The sequence below is a fragment of the Agelaius phoeniceus genome, chromosome 8, assembly GCF_051311805.1.
Source record: "Agelaius phoeniceus isolate bAgePho1 chromosome 8, bAgePho1.hap1, whole genome shotgun sequence".
NCBI classification, from domain to species: Eukaryota; Metazoa; Chordata; class Aves; order Passeriformes; family Icteridae; genus Agelaius; species Agelaius phoeniceus.
This window is the reverse complement of record NC_135272.1, coordinates 17,712,773-17,737,118: the sequence shown is the minus strand read 5'-3', so window position 1 is coordinate 17,737,118 and position 24,346 is coordinate 17,712,773. Positions and strand designations below refer to the sequence as shown.

Genomic DNA, 24,346 nt, shown 5'->3' with positions numbered 1-24,346 from the left:
GAAAAGCTGGCTAATCAGAAGAACATCTCTCTTAATTTCTCTCATGTTCTTTGCAAACCGCTGGCATTGCAGACAGGCTGCTCAGTTGTGTGGACAAGCATCCTATCCATTTTTCCTGCATTTATTAGAAACACAAATTCAGCTTCCACCAAAGCTGTGCACATCATCCTGATTTTACTAGTATCTCTGACATGTGAGTGGTAGGTGAGCTATCTCATTAACACCAACTGCTTTCAGTCTGGGTATTAGAGATTTACAGTACAAAGGCTGGAGCTCTCTTTGCATAGCTGTATAGCGCAGTAAGAAATAGAACATAGAAAAGCATTAATGAATTTGTAAAGTATGGGAGCAGACAGGGTCAATGACATATTTATTATCTTAAAAAGACAGATTAATCAGGCCTTGCTAGAACAGGATAAAAGGTGGCTCTGCCAGTAGATACATGTGAAATCCCTATCTGTTAGTCTATGACACAGCATAAGAAAAAAGAGCTTAAATACCACATTTTTTTGTTCAAAGGAAACTCTTTCAGAGAATGTATATTCCAGTCCTTCGAAAGGGTGGAGATACCTTTCAATCTGTTTAAATTATCCCAAATTTTTGCTCAATAGCAATAAAATGTGAAAACAGCATTTGCCTTAGCTCAAGGGGAGCTATTGTTAGGCATATCCACAGCTCTTCTCAGTTTCTAGGTACCTCATGCACCCCAGCACTGCTCTGTGCAGCCTGCTCTGCCTCTGGTAGCTGGAGAGCAACCCCTGCACCTGGGCAGAGAGAGGATACCCTGTACCCAGTAGGAACAGGATCAGGCTCCCTGCCCAAACCCCACAGCTCTCCCCAAACCTTTATTCCACCAAGAACCCTTACACAGAGAGAAATAGGCTGAGAATGTAAAATGTTAATTCAAATATTTTCATAGTAAGCAGACTGGATTTTAGCTGCATTGCTTTAAAAAAATGAAGAAATATGAAGGGATCATAAAATGTAACTTCAGATTTCTCAGAGAAGTAGAGCTGGGTTTCATCAACGATGCCCTGACATAAACAGCGTTAGAATAGAGGTTTTCCTCTTTTCTGACATCCCCTCTTCTATTTGGTGGTATGAGCTGTATCAGTACAAAATCCCTCTGGCATTTCAGATGCATGTTCTACCTGCCCTCCTCTCTCCCCACCCTCTCAATACTCTGTCATTTACAAAAGGAAGGATTTTGATTAATGAGTTCTTCCTGCCAAAAAGATAGCCTCACAAGCAGCAGAACAAAAATAAGTTAGATTCTATGGAGCCCATAAATACAATATTTCTGCACAAAAATCTCCAATTAGTCGCCAGGCACACTTGCTTATGAGTCATTAATGAATACTTCTATATGCTGAACATTCATATCTTTCTGTTTGTGACACCGCCTCCAAGCCTGACCCCCTGTCATCACATCAAAAGGATCAAGATTTTAAATGAGGTATTAGCAATTTCTTAAATAGCTTTTTTTAGCAGCAGGGGAAAACTATTGAACCATGACTGTTCAGTCATAGGCAACTATTGAAATCCCAACACCTCATCTCCTCCATCCTTCAGATGAAGGCAGGAATGCCACGTGTTTCACCATATATAGCATTGCTGTAGAGAAGTGATGGAATTTGTGGTTATTTAGAACCCAGCCACACAGTGGGCAGCTTCCTGCACTCACATGGAAGTTCACAGGTATAAACAGCAGAAAAGCCAAGTTCTGTAAGACAGCATCAGGAGGAACTCACCTGTAAATCACTTTGCTTTCTAAAATGAAATTTGATTCCACCAGGTAGACAGATTAGAGAGAAACTTAATTAGTATGTCTTTTATTCTGTATTCTTTCTACTAGCCATAAAACTGCCTTCTTATTTATCTGCAACTTATTCTGTGTTTTAAAGTGAGGTAATTACCAAATTTGGGTAAATCACATTTATTTTCAACATACCACAGCTGATACCATTTGGTTCTTGGACCACATCACTACCAACAATACCAGCGATTATCACAAGAGTAGTAAACAAGGGATTTGAGTGACTTTGGCAAGCAGGGAAATGTTTCCCTCTGCTCTCAGCCATCCCCTGCACAGCCACCTTTCACTCACCCCCAAAGAAGTACAAGCACTACTCATCTGATTTGTCCTCCTCCCCAGAGCCCTCTCCACCCACAAAATGTTTGTTCCTGCTTTGTATAGGATTTGTTTAAAATCCCCAAATCTCTATGGTACAAAGATGCTCCCAGGTTTGGAATAGCAGGGCTGGCCATGGCATGATCCCCAGCTTTGTCCCAGTGCTGGACACAACTCCTACCTTCTCCACAAAGCTTTCCCATTTAAGTCCAGCACATCAGCAGCTGTGAGACAAGGTGGCCTCTCCTGGGGACACATGTCATTGTTCACCTTTCCCTCTGATGAATCAGAATTTTACCACAACCTGGTTCATCCAGAAATGAAGCAGTAAGATTCAGATACATTCAGCTGCCCTTGCTGCCTAATAAATGAGTGCTGTCAAAAGAAATCCAGTTCTTGTTATTTTGAGGCTTGCATAGGGTCATTGTATGATGATTGTTCCTTTGGGGGGAAAAAAAGGCAATTTTTGTGCTGGATTGCTCCTTTTAGATATATACTCCTTTTAGATATAAAAAGGCATGTAAGGCAAAGGATGTTGAAAAAAAATTGAAGTGCAGAAGAGGCTCACATACACTATTTTAGGCTGGAGGAAATACCTTACAGTAAGAAACCAGAACACCCCAATCTGTTTATCTTATCAAGAAGATGGAGTGAAGAGTTTATTACAACAGATAAGCACCTCATGGGAAGAAAATACCAGGCACTAAAAGGTTCTTTAATCTAGCAGAAAAAAAAGCATAAGAAGAAGCAATGGCTGAAAGCAGATTAATTCAAACTAAAAATTAGGAATATATTTTTTAATAATTAATTCAGCAACCTATTGAGCATGATAGCAAACAGGAAGAAACTGAGTAGTAGAACACCAAGAGAAGGTTTTACTAGACAACATCAAGATCCTTCTGGCCCAACACTCTGAATTACAGAAGCAGGGAAGGAGAAACTGGGAAGTATTCTGGCATAAGAAAGTGCAATTCATTTTTCTTGTCAAAATCAGACAACTTCACTTGCCCGTGCTTCATTCCTTTCTTCTCCTGGTCAGTGAAAGGCATATTATAAATTTGGTTGATTAAGAACATTTCAACAGCTAAATCATTCATGTATTTCAATGCACATTTATATGATAATGTGCATCCAGAAGTCACATCCAGGTAACATTGCAATAAATGCCAGGAAGTAAAATTCTCTTAGTATATTTTGTTAAGGAATATTTTATGTGTATATATACACACACACATATCTATTTTATGATATTATATATATAAGTATTTCATAGTAACCAAAGAATAAAGCTGGAGAACTGGATCCAAACAAAAGTAGCTTCTAAAGAGTGCTTATAGATGACAGCTCAAGGGGGCAAGCTGAAAGGCAGCATTCACCTCTGAAAGAGTCTGAGATGCACCCCTTGACCCCTGTACACTCCACCTCACACTGTGGGCACAAAGCCTAGGCTGGGATGGGCAGAGTCTCGCACTGCACTGTGTCACTCAAGGGAGCCTCATCTCAGATCAATAGAGCTGAAGCTTGGGGATCTCTTACATGTCTCACTGGCCAGTTCTTCTTCAGGCCATTGGACAAGAGTGGTGGAAAAAATACTTTGCTTATGTGAAAGCAATATTTTTCTGCATTGTCAGTTTCAAATTGCTGGAAAACCAGCACTGAAAAATAAAGCTTATATAGAAATTGACTGCTTTCCTGCAGCAATCCCTGTTGTGCTATGGGGAGCTGCAAATCTATTGATATTTACCTTGGGGTTCATTCTGCTATTTCCTGTGGATTTCAGTTAAAGCTATTGCTCTGGTAACCCTCATGCCAATTAGTACGATCTCAAGATATACCGAACATTTCTTTTAAATGCATGTGTTACAAAGAACGCAAATAACACCATAGGAATTCCTATTTTTTAATTAGAAATTGCATTTAAATAAAATTTAATTAATCAAATTCTGGTCAGTTCTAACAACATAATCCAATATACATTAATACAATTACATTAATGTAAATTATATATGTAATTATGATTAAAGGATTTTGCTCAGTAAAACATGAAAAAGTCTGAATATTTACTAAAGAAACGAGGTAAGGAGCAACACTGTGATCATCCATCACTTCACCATCATTAAAACAGGTTGTGTAGATACCAGCTGCAACTTGGCTGTATTTTGTTCCCAAGGGCCAAGCCTCTTTACCACCAGGTTGTCCAAATGAGCAATCTCCCAACTCAGTATTAAGACTTCTGATCATTCTCAAGAAGAAAGTTGCTTACTGTACACTGAAAATACATATTGGGTCACTACTCCAGGTGACAGCCAGAAAGCTTCAGGAATCACCATAAAATATTTAATCAACACTGGAAATAGCTAATGATGAGCACCCAATTATAAGACCTATTGATTTTTTCAGAAAAAAAACTTAAAAACCACCACAGTAAAGACACTGCATAAGAGTTTATGCATTGTGAAGCTCTCTTAAGCATTTGGGCTTTCAGTATCTATAGTAAATGCTCTTTACTAATCAGCTTAAACAATGATTTGGAATTCCTATGGACAACAAGTCCTTTAAGGTCACACAGGGGACCTGCACTGATAGGCTACCTCAACTGAAAGGCACTGACAGGAAAAGAGAAGAAGATTCTACACCCAAATGACACATCAAAAAATCCACCTGCCAAACAAGATTTAAAGTAAAAAGAAAATCAGAAATCTAGGCAATTAAGCAGGTATGGGATGAACACATTGAGTAGTACAGCAACCCATTCCCATGGCCTCTGTGTTATGGGAACAAAAAGCATAAACTGAAGATAGCTCAACTTGTCTGTGATACCATCTCCTGTACTTCATACAAAAATGAGAGGATAGCTGAGGCAAGTCCAGCAATGCAGCAGGTATGGGATCCCATGCAGAGAAACCAGCAGGTCTCCATACACAGTTTGGCAGGGAAGTGAAGGATGCTCTATTCTACAGGCTTGGTCTCGGTCAATAAGATAAGCAAAAAAGGTAAGACAAGAAAAGGTGGGATTGGCAATAAGTTATCCACAGAAAAATTATTACCACCTTTCAGATATGGAAAACATAGGTAGAAGTCTGGCATAATGAATTTGAGTATTACTCAGTTTAATTCCATCTGTAGTTCTGACTGTCATATGATTTCCATGAAGTAGAAAATATCAGAGAAAAGAGCTAAAAGAAAGAAGAAAAAAAAAGAAAAAGAAAAGCAGAATTAACAGCCTTGCTGATGAAACTGCAGGAAACCAAAGGCGATAGCCTGGGAGGGGGAAGATGCCAGGGGCCTGAGCACCATTCAGAAATGCTCTTCAGGGCAACAGTTGACACAAAAGGTGGGGATTAATCATGGACTCAGAAAGCAGCATGACAAAAGATGGAGAAGCTGTGGAGGGAGGGATTTAGGGCAGGAGGTTTTTGCCAGAGCACTGCGGGCAGCCTGGAGGGCGGGCAGGCAGGATGGAGTGGGGCACCCAGGGATCTCGCAGGAGGGAGGGCACGGGATGGGGACCAGGAGAGCCTCTTGCAGCCCTGCCAGCTGTGATTTATCTCTTCTGCCCGGGCACAGTGGCTCCCAGGCTGTGGAGGGAAAGCAATGCATAAGCAGGCTAGTGCTCAAGTATGGGGAATCATTCTCTTAACTATCACTTAGGTGACTCCCTAATCACTGTGTAAGCAGCTATTTCTAATCAGAACACTGTTCAGAAAGGGGTTTTCTCTATTTCCTCTCATTTTCAATGTAATCTGGAAAAAAAAAAATTAAAAAAACCACCACAATGCTGAAGACTTGATAGTCATTGCAAGAACAGTCACTCCATGCCCATCTATACTTTTAATACATTACTGATGAGCAAGGTTCAATCAGATTTACAATTAAGATATTTGGTCATGCAATTAATGATGAAGATATCTGACACATGTCAGTAGAGCAGCATGGTTCCTGTCAAGACTGACAGGATTTCTACTTTTTACTTCAGTGGCAGCAGAGCCACCCTAATGGTGAGCAATTCAGAATTTTCTGCCTTAGAGCTTTTTTAATGCCATGAATAGCATGCTGTATCCTTGGTAGCATATCTTTGAGGCTATCTGTTGGCATGGCTTAATTATCCAGTATCAGCTTTCAACAATGAGCATATGAATTCTGACATGGCTGTTGGAAGTCTAACAGCTCTTTACCCAAAACGTACATGCATTCTCTGGAGTCCTTAGGCACAATTTTTTCTTTTCCATCACAGCAAAATGTGACCTCTTTACTGGCATTAGTAGTGATATTGTAATTCATAAACCATCCTTAATTGGGGCTAAAAAGCATTGTAATGATGAGAAATACTTCCCTGAAAAAATAGATTCTGCTTGCTGAGGTACTGCCTGACAGCTTCAACACTCAAGAATCAGAATGTTAAAGATATTCTGAGTCAAAGAAAGCTTATGGTAATAAAGAATAGCCTGGTATATAGTCATTGTCTTAAGGGTGAAGTTAGAAGACTGACTTTGACTGCATTTTCTTTTAGCCTTTCCATGCACCTTATTACATGTCTCCTGCAACTGTGACAGAAGAACAGCTTTAGAGCAAGCCTTCTTCCTGGCTGCAGTCCTGGACCTCACAGCAAATCCCAGTATTCCCAAAGCCAGTCCTCTCCTCTGCTTGCCATGAGAAAAACAGTATACTGGTAGAGCAGGCTATGGTGAAAACTGCTCTTCTAGAGAAAAGCTTCCTAATTCCATTATGATTTTCATTATGTTTCCATTTTAAAATGTCCAAACAATAAACTCATAAAAATACATAATGAAAACAGTCAGACCATTAACTAAAGTCAAATGCAATACCACTATCATAAAACACACAGGTGCGCCCGTAATCAGCAAAGCAACACAATTCTGATTAAACCAGGAAGAAGGGATTCTTTTAAATATTTTACTTCCACTTCCAGATACATAGAAAATGTGAGTTTAATGTGGCAAATTATGTTTCTTTATGTTATTATTTTCCTGAACTGGATGCTGTGACAGCAGTCTGCATTTCATAAGGCATAGCTTCCAACTAGCAAAATCTATGCTCAACAGGAAATATGCTCCACTTAGTCCAAATGTTCTGAGGACATCAAACATATTTGTATAAACATGCTGTATCATAATTGAGAGGGTTACTAGTACCTGGGATTTAGGCAGCACTTTACAGCTTCAAGGTGCTGTACAAACATTTAACTTATTTATTAATTTTCTAACTAGGGACATAACCTAGATTTAGTTAGGAGAAAGCTGAGGATGAGAGGAGGTTGGGTAAACAGGTTTATCATACTTATGTAAAAGACTATACAGAGTCCTGTTAGAGGTGCTTTCTCACCAAAACAAAAGGGTAAAACATCTCGAAAGCTTCTAATCCCTGGTGGGGAAACTAACAGGCAGCTCTGTGAAGGCCAGCTCAGACCATCAGGCTGAGGGTTTCAAAGGTATTTTTCACTAATCTCCCCATGTTCTCCTAGAAAAGAAAAGATTATTTCCCTTGGATTCAGCGGAACATCAATGAATATTTTTTAAAACTTCTTCCTGTCACTCAGCCATGTCCTTCCCTAGTCCATAAACTGTAGCACTGCAAACCAGCAGGCTCAGTACTCCTGCTCTGGCTTCCGGGGTTTATTACCACACTCAGCTATCTTTTCAAAGGCTCAGGAGTTATGACCTAGATTTACAAAAATATGTAGATTTGTAATTTCTATTAGCTGCTTAACATTAAGCAACATAAATAGCCTCAGTGCCCATCTCCAGAAGGGGTTTTGGTAAGAACCATTTACTTCACAGCTGATTTTTGCCCAAATTACGAAATTGCTCTGAGTCAAACAGGGTACAGCTAAAATCATCTGACCTCTATGGGTTTATGTTCTGACAACAGAGGAGAGTGAAACTCTCTCATCTGATATAGGAGTGTCTCTGCAACTTATTACTCTTTCATTGGCACATAGTAAATTGAGCTCTGGCAATAGCAATGCTACTGGGAAATAAAGATAATTAAGAAACATAAAGCATGCCACTCTTCTTGAACCCAGTTGGAATCTTGGTTTTCTGTGTCTCCCATTGTAGGATTATGAGCCTGGTTTTAAGCTTGTATTCTCATAATTTTACATAATTGACCATTTGCAATCTTTTATAATCTAAAATGTCTAATAATTATGCACAGAAAGTGAGCCCTTTCCATAGTATTTATAAATATTTCATATGAACTGGAGTTAATACAATTTATTTATAATGCATGGGAGTCTGCAGTGGGTTTATAAAAATAATGTGTGTTAACATGCAGTCATGATTTAATAATCAGGGACTAATTTCTAAAATACATACAGAGAGTGGCTGGTTCCAGTAATTGGCAATAGGATTGAGAGGTGCAGATATTGACAGATGGCTGAGCTATGGTTAACACACCATACAGGGAAGAGCAAAGACGGCACTAACACAAACTTCATCCTCTTCATTCCTTAATAATTTCACTATCCGCCACAACAAACCTAGAATAGCTTCTTCAGAAGTCCCCAGGATTAATTCCATCCTCCTGCTAACAACAATTGTGGTAGAGAATGACATCACATATATTATGCGACCACAGTGCAATAAGACCATCCAAGGATTCCCACCTGCTCAGGAAGCTACCAAGAAGCCATAAAGCTACATGAGCCACTAACCATCTATTAACTAAATGATTCAAAACTGTTAAAAGGGAAGGAAAGCACTCTATCTGTTCCACAGTAAGTGCATCTCTCATCTGATACACTGAGGTTGCTGAACCAATTTCCACACCACTTTGGAGATCTACACAGCAGATGGGAGTGAAGGAACCTATCTGCAGAAGAAAATAGATGAAGCTATCGGATTGACTGGAGAACATGCACACAGCTGAAACACACCTTCTCATTTTGATCTGTGGTGAATAAAAGGATGCAGAAACCAGCAAGCAGATAAAATTGATGGTGATAAGACCACAGGTGCAATCAGACAGCCACATACAAGCTATCATAGAGAGCCCCCAAAGCAAAATAGGCTTTCCATGCTAATGCCATTTTTGAAACACAACTCAATTAATTGCTCATACTCTTTCAGCAGCCTGTATGAAAGACAAGAGAAAACCAATTGTTTGTGCTGCTAGATGTTCATTTCTTCATTTGGGGGGGGAAGAGTAGCACAGTGCATGCCACAGTTCAGACAGCCACAAGACACAGAATGCCATCATAGAAGTTCAGAAAACTTCAACTCAAACAGAGTAACACCTTACCTCATCAGAAGGCTTCAGGCATCTGCCCATACAGAACAACACCAAATCACTTCAGAAGGCTGCAAGCTCTGCCCTTCTTGTTCTTTGTCCCAGCCTTTTATCCCCTCCTATTGATGCCCTGCACCTGTGTGCCCTCTGCTCCCTTTGGTGGTTGCTCAGTGCCCCTGGGCACTCCATGGCTCATTGCTGTCAGTGCTGCTCACCTGCTGCTCACAGCTGCACCCACTGGGGATGAGGCTGGGCCAGCCCCACTCCCAATCACCACAAACTGTGCACCTAAAGAAGAGGACCTTAACACACACAATTAACCCATGACATCTCTACTGCAGTCATGCACATGCCTCCTGCCTGCAGTTTCAGCTGCACATAGTTTATTATTCATTATGGAATTATTATTATACACTTTCTATAATGCTACAGTGACAAAATTACTCTAGATATATTTCTTTACTTTTTTTCACTACTCAGCAACAATAAAGTGTGAAATGTGAAAGAAAACAGGATTTCTAATAGCTTTCTTTTAAAATATATTTCAGGTTGTTCATGTCACAAAATGCTTATCTTTTGAACTCTCAGACTGTTGGGCTGAGCAAGACAGGGCCTTAAAACAAAATTAAAAACCAACCAAATAAAAAACCCAACAAAAGTTGGGTTCTAGTTCCAATCTCTATTTTAAATACAGTTTTTAAATAAGAATCTGAATGGAGTAAGCAGCTGTTTTAGGGCAGTTGGGCAAGTTTCTCCAAAGTAAATGAGTGTTCAGGCAACAACTTATTACATGACATGACTTTTAATATTTCAATTTCCTATTGTAAAAGACTTTGTGTTATCTGTTTGGTAAGATAACCTACATATTTATTTACAAGGGAATGTAATTACAAAGACAAAAGAACCCTTAAGAACTAATATGAAATTATTCCCCTAAGTAAAGTTACTTTCAAGCTTTAGCACCTGCAGTTATAAATTGTTGTGTCTTGGCTCTCCTATGAGTGTTTATTTAGCACACCATTCCTGCAGATTCCCTGCCCCATTTTGCCTGCTGGAGGTGCCCGTTATGGAACGTTTCAGCAGGGCCACTGCAGACTCCAATCACAGCAGCACATTTATATTTCCTGTAAAAATACTGCTTAGCTCCATGCCACTGAATAGATACAAAGAATAATATATTATGACACTCTATTAAAAATGTATTTTTTAAAAGTTGCAATATGTACTGGTTGAGCACACAATGTTTCTCATTTTGGATATAATTTGTGTTTTAAGACATCAGGTGAAGCATATGAAAAATGAGAATGCATATTTTAGTTTATGTTTCTGCATAAGTCAGAAGGATATACATGGCCAGTACTTAAAGTGACAACTGTGGCTGATATTGATTCTGATCTGTGTGAAATGCTGGGCAGGAGTGGAAGCCAGTGGCAGATTCCCCATTGAGACAGATGCTAATGTCAATTCATGCTCTCCCAGCTCTCAGTCCCTGAGAACCCAGCCCCAGATCTGCTGAAATCCAGGGGGCCAAGAGGGTAGATGGTCCAAAGGACACCTGGCAGGCAACTTTGAAAGAGACAGATCTGAACCCTGCACCCACTGAAAGCAGTTGTAACATTACCATCAACTACAATATGGATGCCAGATGCATCCCCTTGGCATTTAACTTCTGATTTTGGAAACTTTTCTCTTTCAGTCCTTCTTATGTGTTTGTGAATCATTCTGAAAATTATTAATTCTGTTAAAATACTTGCTTTCAGAGACAGTTTGTACTTTCTCTTTTATCAGCAGACCACATCCATTGCCCAGCTTTCCTCTCTTAAGAATCCCCAGGTTCTGCTTAATCCAGTTTTGCTTTTCTGAAATTACTGGTCCGTTGTTCACAGTTCTTTTAAAACTATTTAAAAAGTGAAACCTCCAGGTTCACATCTTTTTCCCTCTGTTCATGCCTTTTTGGAGCATAATACAGTGAGTTCCCATCCTCTCAGGTCTCGAAATCAGTCCTTGGATCCCGCAAAATGTCCAAGCTCAGAGGAGGGGAGGGCATGTGTGCTGTTTAATATAATGTCTTTTCAGAGCATCAAGGAAATGAGGAACAAGAAAGGAAAGCTTACCCTCGGGAACGTTACTTTCAAAAGCCCTGGAGAAACAGACCTCTGAGAACAATCACAAGAAACCCACAGAGGTGCACTGCACTGCAGCCTGAGCTCACAGGCCTGGCACAGGTCTGGTTTCCTCCTGCTATTATTCATGCCAAGGGCCAAACTCCTGCAGCCGTTGCTCCATGGCCTTCTCTGCTCCACTGCTCCTGCAAGGAATGGCATCCCTGTCCTGAGGGAGGAGGCAGGGCTGAGAGCCCCAGGCTGAGCCTGCTGTCACACACAGCACACTCTGCCCCGGAGTGTGAATGATCCCTATGGTATCATTTCACCTGGGACAAACATTTGCCCTCCTGCTCATTCTTTCTCCCAGCTCAGGTGGAAGCCCTACCAATGCATGGAGAGCAGAGCTCCCCAAGATGTCCGAGCATCTGCAGCAGGTAAACTAGTAAACTTTTAGCACAAGAGAATACAATCATAATGATGTATATGAGAATAAATTTGTAAATATTACTGATCAAACTTCAGATCAATAGATGTTTTACATACCAGAGTAAACATATAAACTCCACTGCCAACTTGAGCTTTTAATCATTTTATTCATTTGTGGATTCATTCATCTTTCTATAATCTGATGTATGGGTCTGGTTCTCACACATAAAAACCATTATTGCAGCAAATGTCGCCATTTTAATTTGTAACCAGTGTCCCAGAATTTTTCATGAATTAATTGGACAGTCTTGCACATTAAATATAGTAATAAATGTCTTGCAATGCAGGTGAAATTTAAATTTAAAATATAAATAAATGGTGAATACCCTGATATTTATGTTTAATAAGTACACAAGTCTGCTAGAGAAAGAAAGCAACTAACCTCATCTTGGCCCGGACACCCTCTCTACAGTACTGCAAGGCTGAAGGCATTGTACATCTGTGTGAAAAAGAAGACAAGGAAATAAAGCCAGGACTTCTCTCAAATGCCGTTTGGAAGAGCCATCCTGGGGCTGGAGAGGCAGCACCCAGGGGCTCTCTCCCCTGCAGCCCACCCCTAAGCCATAAAGCTCCCCACTGGGTTGTCATTTAGCTCAGACCTTACAGGGATGATGAACCCTTGCCTATCTAATCCCCTCGCCTAGGGAGCCAAGGGTGGCTTCCTCAGCCAGCTCCTACTATTCTGTGTCTGAAACACTACAGGTGAAATCCCAACTCTGGTACACACCAGACTTTTTTTTGTCAGAAGAGCCAGCTGTGTGCCAGAAAGATTTAGACATCTTTTAAAAAAAACTAAAGCACTCACATCATGAAAACATTGCAAGGACACAATGTCACCATCTGAATTCACATGACAAATACTTCAAATCCAGAACAATGTACAGTTTTGTTTTTACATGTAAGTAGATGAACTGTTGTTGGCATGGACTTGTAGTATAACACAGCTTCCTCTGGAAAGTCAAGATACTATTTTTGGAGCAAAAACCAAACCACTATTTTTTAGATGTGCACATGGGCATAGAACCTTTAAAAAGAGACTAAATAGTAGAGCACCTTTTAATTTTATTCCCTCTCAAACAGCATAGTAAATAAGATAGCACTTTGAAAAGGCTTGTATAAGTTATACAGCTACATTTCCACGCACAAAGAAAAATATAAAACTATTAATGGAGTTTCTTTCCAATATCCTGTTATATTGAGCATAAATACAAGTATCAGACACATGGATCATTAATTCCTATTGAAAAATGCTGAAGGAAACTTCAGAAATAAAAGTACTAATCTCATCTACAATTTGTGTAGAAAAGCAGTGTTTTGAGCTACAAAAATATCTGTATTATTGTTCATATATTTCTGATACTAATCATATTTCAATTTGCTAAAATCTGTTTTGATGTGTAGACCCTATGCTGCAACATAATAAAGCAACTGAACTTAACATACTGTTAGCAAGAGATTCACCTTTTCAATGAATGAAATGGCCTTTCCTAAAATTCATTACAAGTAAGTTGTTAATTTGTAACTGCAGAAATCTGGTGACAAAAACAAAAGGCTCTTGAAGTTACTGTTTTGCAGTAATACAGCAACACAACCATTTTCATAGCAAATCCTGTCAAACATTTAATGTTTACATCATTGTAAACTTGAAAACATAATTAGTGATCTATCCAGTTACCTAGAACAGTTGGATAGTGCTGCCCTTCACTGGTTCATAATGGTATACCACAAATCAAAACTAATGGCTACCTGACTAAACTGTGACTCAGCTGCATGACAACTGAGTTTTCCCTACTCCTCCCTCCAGGACTTCCATATAGCTATCAAATGAACACCCAAAACTGCCTCTTCATAATCCAAGTTTTCAAGTAATGAATGCTTTTATATATTTGCTTATACCTTTAACTGGGAGGGATAAGATAAGTGGTCAATACTATTCCTGCCCATTGTTCTTGTGTTTTATCCCATGTCAGAGCACTACTGTAATCCCCTCCTCAGTGTTAAATTATGCTTTTCCTCCATGAAAGAAATGCCTCAATAATAGAATAATAAACATTTTTGCTGGAATGTTTCTATTCAATATTAAAATATTGGACAGATTAAAAGTGGTACTAAATAATGTCTGTATTTGTGTAGGAACAGGTGGGATCGGCTAAATAACCAGTAGTGTTCTCAACATATGCATTTTGCCCTGCTGAGGGAACAGAATATAGCTGGTAGAGCAAATGTAATAGTCACCTATGTCCAAACATTAAGTTTCACCTGGGAACTGAATTTAGATTAGTTGGTTGTTTCATATTAGTTGTCATATACATACTGAGACCTCTGAGTCTTTAGAAAAGTGGTTTTTCCAAAGGAAATACATTTAGGATAGTATTAACAGCTAGAAGGTGTCTGATGACAGATGATGAATGACTGCTAATTACTGTATGTATTATATGCAGCAAGTCCAACCTTAGATGCATAACTGAGAGCAGTGCTCATTTCTGTACACAAACATAAGCAGTAGTCCCTGACTCCAAGTCCTGATAAGTCTGTCTGCTAAAAAAAAGCCCAAGTACAAGAAATATTTTCAAAATATAGAATCAAAAGATATAACCTCCATTTGAAAAACAGGCTCAATATTTTTTGACAAATAATCTATTCCTATTTATAATATATTGTGTTTACTACTATGTTTGAAAAATGGCTGAATCTTGCATTGGTGCTGGCCATTTCTAGAGAACATTTCATCTTTAAAAGCCTCTTTGGAAGTGCAAAAAAACCTTGCTATGCACATTTTGAATCAATTGTATTGACAGCTGTACCCTATGACCCCCCATGAGGGTAAGTAGGCTCCCCCCGAACTCGGTTCAATTACAGCAACGGGAGCCTCCATGAAGCTCTGCATGACTGTGTGCTTCCAAAAGAGTATCCAGAATTTCCAGAAAAAGTGCCGAAACAGAAGGTGAACTGAGCAGACAGAAATTCAGAAAACAGGGAATTTTGGAAACTTTCCTCCAAAGCACCTTGGACAATACCATTTAGTGAGTTTGTTGCTGTAAAGATGGCTGAGTCATCCCAGCCCAGTTACTCTGCATTCACCCTTCCTAGGGCACCTTATTTTCATCTGATTAATAAGTATTGGCTCATGAACAGCAACTGGACTTTTATGATCTTTGTCTTCTACAGAATGCATAATGATAGCATGAAAACGCTTCAAATAAAGCTCTTTCATCTCTTATTCCATGGTGGAATATCAAGGTGTACTTTTTCTAGAAAGTTTGGCAAATTTTTGAGGACCCTTATGTCAGCCCCACTACTAACCACAACCAATGAACTGCAAAGAAAGACAAGAGTTAATGGCTGGAATAGTATAAATACAAGCAAAGCAAGCTTATAAATAAAAGGTCCTTATGAAACAGCCTAACAGAACATCTCATGTTTGGTTTAGCCTTTGGTGTAAGCGCATCACTACCTTTCCCAGAAAGTCAGCCCAGCCTGCTCTGGAAAGATGGTTATTTCCTCTGCAGTTCAGCAAACCACAGCTCCGCGTGGCTTCCCTGAAAATGACACAAACTACATTGCACCTCCTACCAGAAATCAGTGCTAAAATACCATCTAATTTGTTAGCCAGGGTTCCTGAGCATAGCCACAGCTTCCAGCCAGCGGCTGCAGCCGGCTGTGCTCACACCGTGAGGAAGAGCAGTCACACTGCGAGGAAGAGCAGCCAGAGCGGAACCGAGAGCAGCCGCACCCCCGGGCGCCAGGTGGGACAGCCATTAGCGGCAATACACCCCCAAGGCTTTGTCAGGAGGGTTCTCAGCTACTGCTGGTTTCTAGGAAGTGATGAAACCTAAAAATACTGGGCACTGGAGGGAGGAATCAATAAGCAAGAGAAGGGTGTACCTCTGTCTGCTACCCTGCACCACTCCCGTGTCTTGTTCTGCACAGCATCGAGCAGAAACCCTGACCGGCTGCAGCTTTGAGCCCGAGTTGGTCATTTCCTTCTTTTCACTGCAGAAAAGGACTGATACTCCCACATCTGATCTACCCTCCTTTGCTGGGATTTTCTACATTTCTGTCTGTATTTTGCTTAGGATACAGCTGCAAAGACTTTTATTAGCCATTTTCCTTTTAAAAATAATTATTGAGTATTTTTCTTTTCTTTAAAGTGTAAAGTATTTGTTAATTGCAAAGGAAAACATATAATTTAATGGCATATCTGTTCGCAAAACAAAAAACCATGATTGAAAATAGAATGTATGCTGCCACTTTGTGAGAGTCATTTACAGCACAGAAAGACTACTTTGGCAGATACATTCATGTCTATACAAGATTAGATTTCACATTTATTATGTGCATGTGGCATATTATTAATTATTAACACCAAAAATAAATGTTTATGTTTGCAGAAAAACAAGCTGCTAAATTCTGAAAAAATATTGTTGAGGATTTACACATTGTGTCATGTATGTTATGTAAATGGGAACAGCAGAGGTTCAGTATTTATTATTAGAACAAGACATTTTTCATTCTGCAAGTGGAAATCCAGGCTGTAATTTACATGCATCTCTGAATCAACAAGTACAATACCTAAGAACAACACTTTGTATAAAAAATAACTGACTTTGCCTTCTCACAGAGGGCACATCTCATGAAAATCCTTTGCCTGCATTCCCTGGGGAACTGCATGGGAATTACAAACACACTGCTCTCAGGAGACCTGAAATGGTCCATTTTCTACCCTAGACCTGAGGAAAAAGTAATGGGGTCCCACAGCCTGCTAGCAGGAAACAGTCCCAGCCAAATGAAAAACACTGCTGATGAGGTACTCTTTCTCCCAGATTTCATACCTACCCTATTTCAAGATTTCAGACCCCAATGTCCTGTTCAGAGAAGCTCTCAGCTCTGAAACATCATTGGGAAGGATCTCCTTACCCTCTAAGGAGAAAAAGTCATTATCAAGCTGTATGGAAATGGAGGCAGGAGTAGGATGACTCGCATATCTCTTGATGTAGTGTTCAGCAGTGTAACATCATACTCCCAGCTGCCTGCCCGGATTACCTTACTCAGGGGTGTGCCTCCGCAGGCCTTTCCCATCAGGACTTCCCAGGCCTGCTAAGTTGGGTCTGCTGGTGCACAGTCCTATGATGGAAGCTGTGCTCTAGACAAGGCACCTGTAGCTGCCAGCATTTTTGTTCTGTCACCCAGCCTGCTCAGACAAAACCTCTCACAAACTGTACTGCGATGGAGGCTTCAGAGCAAGGGGTGACATTTTTTTCAGTAGCCTCCCTGTCCCCTGCCCTTGAGCTATGCTGAAGCTTGAGTAGTGTCAAAACACTACATAGGGATATCTGTGTATTCACTGCTTCACTGAATAGAGGTCAGGATTTGTCCCCTGCCTGTACAAATCATAGAATCATTCAATGTCCTGAGTTGGTTGCTAGTTCCAATCCTCCTGACATGGGCAGGAACACACCATCCACTAAAACAGGTTGCTCAAAGCCCCATCCAATTCCTCCTTGAACACTTCCAGGAAGGGGGCATCTTCCACTTCTTTGGGCCACCTGTTCCAGAGCCTTACTACCCTCAGAGTAAAAGATTTCTCCCTAATACCTAATTTAAATCTATCTGCTTTCAATTTAAAGCCATTTCCCCTTTTGATATGACTATATACCCTTGCAAAAAACCTTTCTTCAGCTCTCTTGCTGTCGGTCTCCTTTAGGTAACTGGAAGGTGCTATAAGGTCTCTCTAGAGCATTCTCTTCTCCAGGTTGAATAACTCTAATGCAGAAACCTTTTGATTTTGTCATTTATCTAAATACAATTTTCCAATCATTCTGCTGTAAGCACTGGAGGCACTAAACATGGAAGCCCAGAACAACACTCAGATTCTAGACAGCCAATTGATTTTACAGAAGGCTAAACTACTGTGGGCAAAGCAGCAATAAAGTGGACAGACCAGCTCTGCCACTGGGAGAATTTGCTGTTTATTACCATTTCTACCCCTGTTCAGCTCAGCAGTAGAAGGCACGGGCAAATTAGCACTACTCTTGCTCTTATCTCCCACACCTTTTTCATGCTGCTCTGCAAAAACTCCTTCAGCTGGTGACAAAAGAGGTCAGAAATACGTATGCAGTGTGATGGAGGAGCAGAGCAGCACATGGAGCAGGCAGTGGCTCCGCAGAGCAGAGGTGTGCAGAAGCACCGAGCCACTCTCTGCACAGCAGGACCCTCCCTGCCACCACAGCCCCAGCAGCTGCAGCCACTGCCTCCTCTCTGTCCTTCCAGGGCTCTGGCCCCACCATGAGCAGCCTCTGTTCTCAGGTCAGGCCCCAGCTGCTGCACCGCATGACACCTGCAGTTTTCACTGCAGCCCTCAGCCACCAGCATGCTGAAACACTGAGCTTCAGGCAGGGAAGCTCCCTGTGTCTCTGGATACATTTCCAGGGACAGCTGCTTCAGGCAAAGCCAGGTACTCTGCTACTGCCCATTGCAGCAGTACTCTGCTGTGGGGAAAGGAACTAATAAAATAATTCTGCTGTATCATTAGAGGTCAACTTGGACTACAGCAAGTAATAAAAGATGCATAATGGCACATGAGGGGATGTACTAAATAGCCAAACCACAGCCTGAAAACATGCAAAGCTTGTTTAGATTTAGGACTTGGTTAAAAACTTGCAGTTCAGCTGGTGCTTCACCAGAAAAGTTTGCAATCAGCGGTATCACTTCTGTACCAGCAATTTATGCTGCTTCTAGTATAAATTATGCCTTGTAGCAAGGAGTGTCCTAATAGGCATAGGTGCTCCCATGTTCAGGCCAGTAATCAAAAATTAATCCCCTTCCCTGATTCTGTTAGGGGGCAATGCCAGCTATTACTGAGAAGACATAAGAAATACTGCTGGAAGCACTTTCAAGATAACACTTTCCCAGAGTTGTGACTTTCCATCCTTTGGTATTTAACAACTGCTAAATCTTCATTTTTAGTCAATTTCCAATCCTGTAAAGCAAGCAGTGGGACCTGAGGTGTTTTTAAATATTCCTTTCAAACTTTGGTTAATCTTATCTTCTGTCTACATATCAAATCTGCTTCAGGAATCCTGCTAAAGTCCAGTCTCAAGGTGCTGTGACAGTGACTTGCCCAGCCCATTTACGTGCAAAAAATCATTACTTACTACTAAAAGAGTTGTCAGAAATTTAGTACAGGTACTGGTACCGTATTTTCAGTTTGGTTATAAAAGCACTGTCCCTTCTCTCTTTAACTCCAGCTTGTCACTCTAAAAAGAACAAAAACAACACAGATAAATCTCTAACTGCTGAATTCCATCTGCTTTTTCATCCTTTCAACAGCCTTTGACAACTGATTTAAATCAGATCTCTTTTCTCTCATGAGCTTAAAATTTGGCTGTAAAGTTTGGCCACATCCTCAGACTAGACTTGATTTTTGGCCATCATTTATACCAGTAAGGCACATCTAATCTCAGACTTGGTGACACTGCACTCAAACCAGCTGCTCTAGCTTTGATGCAGAAGAGGCCAATACCATTAGCATGAAGAAGTTAATGATCTTTGACGTATCAGATGACTCGATCCTGCCTTTAATCTTTGTGGCCAGCCAGTCCCACCAGGGACTGGCCTCAGGAGGCCAAAGACTCTGCCCAGAGGAGAGAAAACTTCCAACACATGTCTGGAGGTGAGGTTTAGGGCATGTGACCGGAGCAGCACAAGGTGCAGAGCAGGTGTGAATGGCACTCTCCAAGTACACCACTGCCAGTGGCACTGCTGTGACATGAAGAGCCATTCTCTCCACATGTGGAAAGAAGGCATCCTCTCCCAGGTCAAGTCTAAAGCAAGACAACACTCCTCCAGCACTCCAAAACCACTCCCCTTGCAGCACCTGCAAACAGCTGATCCAGCCTGGCCCAGAGATGGACACAGCCACTGCACTCGGAGCGCCAGGAGGCAGCGGAACCCCACAGCTGTCACAGGCAGCAGGGCTGGTCCATCCACATGTGCCACTGCAGGGACTTGGCTCAGTGTGTACAGTCTCTTGCTCTTCGCCGTACAGCCCACCATCTGTCTAGTAATTAGGAAAATAACCCTTTTCTTCCAACTGCAGTGAAACTCTCCCCCTCTACTTTACAAAAGGCCCTATGGAGCCTCGATGCCTGACATGCTTCCAGTTCAAGTGGGAAGAAAAAAATTACTGATTTCCATCTTCTATCCGTTTGTACCTCAGGGACCAGGAGGCTGCAAACAAAGCAAGAACTGCTTTTGGGGATTGAAAATCCCTGAAGCTGGTTTTTACCACCCCTTTGATCATTCCTGGCTTTCCTACACAAAGAACTTTTCCATGCATGTGCTAACTGCACTAACACGGCCACAGAGATTCCAGAGAATGAATGGAAATGCCAAAACAACACCACTGCCCACACAGAGAAAAAAAACCTGGGAGGAACTAGAAGGCATCTTTTTTACTTTGCTGGGTTACCTGTCTTAGGGAAAAGATGAAAACTGTCCTTCCTAATGACTCCTGCCAGTTATTTCCACAACCTACCAAATTCCATGGCTCAAATAGAGAACAAATTTCTTACTCTTCCATAAATCCCCTGCCTCATTTCATCTGGTTACCTACTGGCATCGCAAACTGCCAAATTTTGTCAACAAAATACAACGGCACTGTTGCCTACATAAATACATTTAACACCTCTTAACATGCAAAACACGCAAACAAACGATAAACGCAGCTTCTGAGCGTTCACAATGCAGCCAGTGTCCCACTGCCCAGCGCTGGCAGCTGCAGCCGGTCAAATTCAGTAACCAGGTAGTTGCCAGGAGTAAGTAAGCACAATTCCTGCACGGGACTTGATAGTCTTTAGTTTTAGATACTGTTTTGTAGCTTGGAGAAATCTAAAAGGGAGAAGTGCGTGCGCCTCTCGTTTAAGCGACAGAAGTAGAGGGCGTGCAGGAGGGAGCGAGGAAGCACAGCAGAAGGAGGAGACGGGGTTTTCGCGTCTTTCAGGAGCCCCGAGGGGCTGGTACGGGGCGGGCGGTCACCGCAGCACCACAACAGGACAAGTCGCGCTCCCTCCCTGTGTCGGTGGCACTTCGGTGCTGTAGGCAGAGGACGAAGCGGCGCTTCCCCGGCGTGCCCAGCACTGCGGAGGGACCCTCCGGCGAGTTGGGCGGCACGGCACGCTGCCCTGTTCCTGCAGCCGAGTGCGGCTGCGGCGGGGCGCTGGGGTCAGCCCGCCGGGCTCGGGGCTCGGACGGCGGCAGCACGGACAGCACCTCCGCCTGTGCGTTACCAGGCTGAAGCCGAAATAACACGGGAAAATTAGAGCTACTCCAGCGCGCAGGGAGCAGCCACAGCCCTGCCGGCGGCTGGGCGGCTCCCGCTCGGTTCGGGGCGGTAGGTCCCGTCCCGTTGCCCCCCCGCGGGGCAGGCGGCGCCGGCGGTGCGCCCGCGGGGCGGGGAGCGCGGCGGCGGGGGGGCGGGCGCGGCGGCGGCGCTAGGGCCGCGCGTTGCGCGGGCCCGGAGGTGGGGTAGCTGCCGCCGCCCCGCTCGCCGGCAGTCGCGGCGAGGTCGCTCCGAAGTGAGGAGGCGCTGCCGCCGCCGCCCCCCGAAGTTTGGCCGCGCCGCCGGAGCCCTCCGCGCCGCAGCCCCGGCCAGGGGCACACTCCGCTCGCGCCGCGCGCCCATGCCGCGGCCGCCGGCGCCCCGCGCGGGGCCGCTCCCGCCCTGAGCGGCGGTGGCGGGCGGGGAGCCCCGGCGGGCAGGACCCGCCCGCCGCCCCGCCGAGCGCCGGAGGAGTGCGGCCACCCGCCCGCCGCGCGCCGCCCGCGCCCCGCCAAACTTCGACGCCGACAAGTGCCTGGGCCCAGCCGCGGCCCCGCCGAGCCCCTCCGCGACCCGCCGGAAACTTTCCCGGGGAAGAGCATCCCCCCCTCCTCACGCCCTCCCCGCGGCCCTTCATGCCGCCACCGAGGAAGCCTCAGCGCGTCCCAGCGCCGCGGCGGCTCCGCGCCGCCCCGCGGTGAGGCTCGGGCGGCCCGAGCCCGCAGGGTGAGTCCAGCCCGCATGCCGCTCAGGGGCAGGATGGGGCGCGGGGGCTGCGCGGCGTGGAGGGGCCGGTGCGGCTGCCGGGGCTGTGTGCGGGGGTCGCCCCGCCGGGTTCGGGCCACCGACCGCGGGCGGATCGGTGCGGGCCGCGCGCCCCCTGCCGCCCGCGCGGAGCGGAGCGCGCCGGGGCCGGGGCCGGGGCTGGGGCCGGGCTGGGGCGGTACCTGCGCGGTGCCTCCTCCCGCGGAGCTCGGAACCGGGAGCCGGAGCTCGGAACCGGGCCGGGCTGCGCCGCGCCGAGCTGTGAAGGGGCGCGGGCGGTGCGAGAGCCCTGAGGGAGCGCGAGCGAGCCCTGAGGGAGCGCGAGCGAGCCCTGAGGGAGCGCGAGCGAGCCCTGAGGGAGCGCGAGCGAGCCCTGAGGGAGGGGCGCGTCTCTGGCGCCGGCGCCCGCCCCGCAGCGCGGATTCAGCCGGGGAGAGCGGCGGTCCCGTCGGGCAGAGGCGGGGGCGGCGGCGCAGGGCATCGGCCCCTGGTACCCAGCCTGGTATCCTCCCTTGCATCGGAAATTGCAGGCGGCTTTTCTAAACATTCACACGCACACAGAACCCCCAAAGAAAACCCCGCATGGCGGTGAGCAGCGCAGATCAGCTAGACGCGATAAAACAGATGCTTTTCTACTCTCAAAGTTGTTGCATGTGCGGTTTTGGCCTCTGATTGATACACTTTTATTGTTCTGCAATCAACTTTTCACTACTCCGGATCTGATGTGGTAGGAGCCAGCATTACTTCTACAGAAATGTTAGCAAAGACAGTGAGTGGAACAAGCGGTGGAGATGCTTTTAAAGAGGGAATAAGTCACTGTCTTGCCTAAGGACAATGCGGTTCAGGATGAGAAGCTGTGGCCGGGGAAGCCCGTCAAAGGGAAGAAAACAGCAGAACTTCCCCTGGCTTGTTTTATGTTGTGGTTGTGGTGGTGGTAGTTTGTTTTGGTTTTTTTTTTCGTTTTGTGCTTTTCATGGGGAAAAAATAAAGGTTAATTTCTGGTATATTTCTGGACCTTAACAGGGTGATTACTAGAGAGTTTCAAACAGTTAGTGGCTATACTCTCCTGAGTTACAAACTTTATCTCAAACCTCTGACATTGATAAGCAGCACCAACTTTCTAGCTATTTATGTAAAATACAGCAATAGCACAGAACAAATTCAGCAAACGGTAGGCATTCATTTTTGAGCCTGAGAACTTTCAGTTAGAAAGTCATCAGCTCACACCATAACTTGAAAGCTTTGTAGCCCTATGCCCTGGATACACTGTGTGATGAGCATGCATCATCTTATTGAGCATGAGGAATCATTGAAAAAAACCCAAAAACAAAGCCTGTAACTTCCCCAAATGCTAACTTAAATTCCCAGAGGAAAAACTTGCAGAACAGATTGATGCTAGAGATATTTAAGGCAAGACGCTAACAATTATAAAGATGCGAGAGGAAAAAAAGCAGCTATGTACTAAGGCTGTAAAATTTAAATAGCTGAAATGCTTTTTACTCCATATTCTGACAGCTGATGATACCTGGCAAGCAATGGCAGTGGTAGTATGATGTGTCAGTCAGCAAAGAATAACGTGTGAAAACCAGAAGTATTTCAAGTAGAGTGCCAAATCGCAGGGTTTTGGTAGCTGTATTTTATTTTCTTTAATTAGGTATTGACATTTTAAATTTCTCCTGAGGCTAAGAAATCTTTTTCTGCTAAATAGTTAAATAAGCTAGATAAGAATAGAACCTAAACTTTGATTGGAACAGCATTTGAGGCCAAAGGCACTGAAGTAGTTGCTTGAGTATACTGCATTTCATACAAGTATTGACAGAAATAATGTGTATTAAATCATTAAATACAGGGTTCCTTCTTCTTTGAATAGAAAAATAATTTTGTGTTTATAAAAGGGGTTGGTTTGTATATGTACAAGGTTCTCAAGTTGCCTAGGTGTAACATGGTATACAAGGTGAGGTTAGTAAATGTAAGTTGCCTGAGGGTTAGAACATTATTTCCTATGTTCTAAACTGGCTTTAAATAATTAATAACTGGAGTGGACGCACAGGTGCCTTTTACTTGGGCTTGATTGGATCCATTCGTCTGCTTAAGCTGTTCGGGATACAAACTTGAAACATGTTTCCTTTGGAAAAATCTGTTCTGCAGCTGCCGCTGTGGGGAGGTGGCAGCCGGCACTCCTCGCCTTGCCTCGTTGTTTCAGCCAGTTCTCCTCAGGCAGTGTAGGATCTGCTGTTGGCTCTCCTTCCTGCTCCTGTGTGCTGACAGGGTACACTCGATCCAGTGCATGGG

The 24,346-nt window shown here is 43.5% G+C and overlaps 1 protein-coding gene and 1 long non-coding RNA gene across 11 annotated transcripts in view; one reads left to right on the top strand and one right to left on the bottom strand.

Moving 5' to 3' along the window:
- Nucleotides 1-22,392, bottom strand: part of LOC143694639 (uncharacterized) — a 296,382-nt gene extending 273,990 nt beyond the window's left edge. The window contains exon 1 of the long non-coding RNA XR_013183243.1: nucleotides 22,237-22,392. This is a non-coding gene — a long non-coding RNA (uncharacterized LOC143694639). The remainder of the gene's footprint in view (nucleotides 1-22,236) is intronic.
- Nucleotides 21,877-24,346, top strand: part of NTNG1 (netrin G1) — a 146,771-nt gene continuing 144,301 nt past the window's right edge. For 8 of the 10 annotated variants that reach the window (XM_077182128.1, XM_077182125.1, XM_077182124.1 and 5 more), the window contains exon 1: nucleotides 21,877-22,015. The gene's annotated coding sequence lies outside the window, so the exon portion shown is untranslated. Of the gene's footprint in view, nucleotides 22,016-22,387; nucleotides 22,782-24,346 lie in introns of those variants that run through there. The other 2 variants (XM_077182121.1, XM_077182120.1) reach the window with 2 other exon arrangements.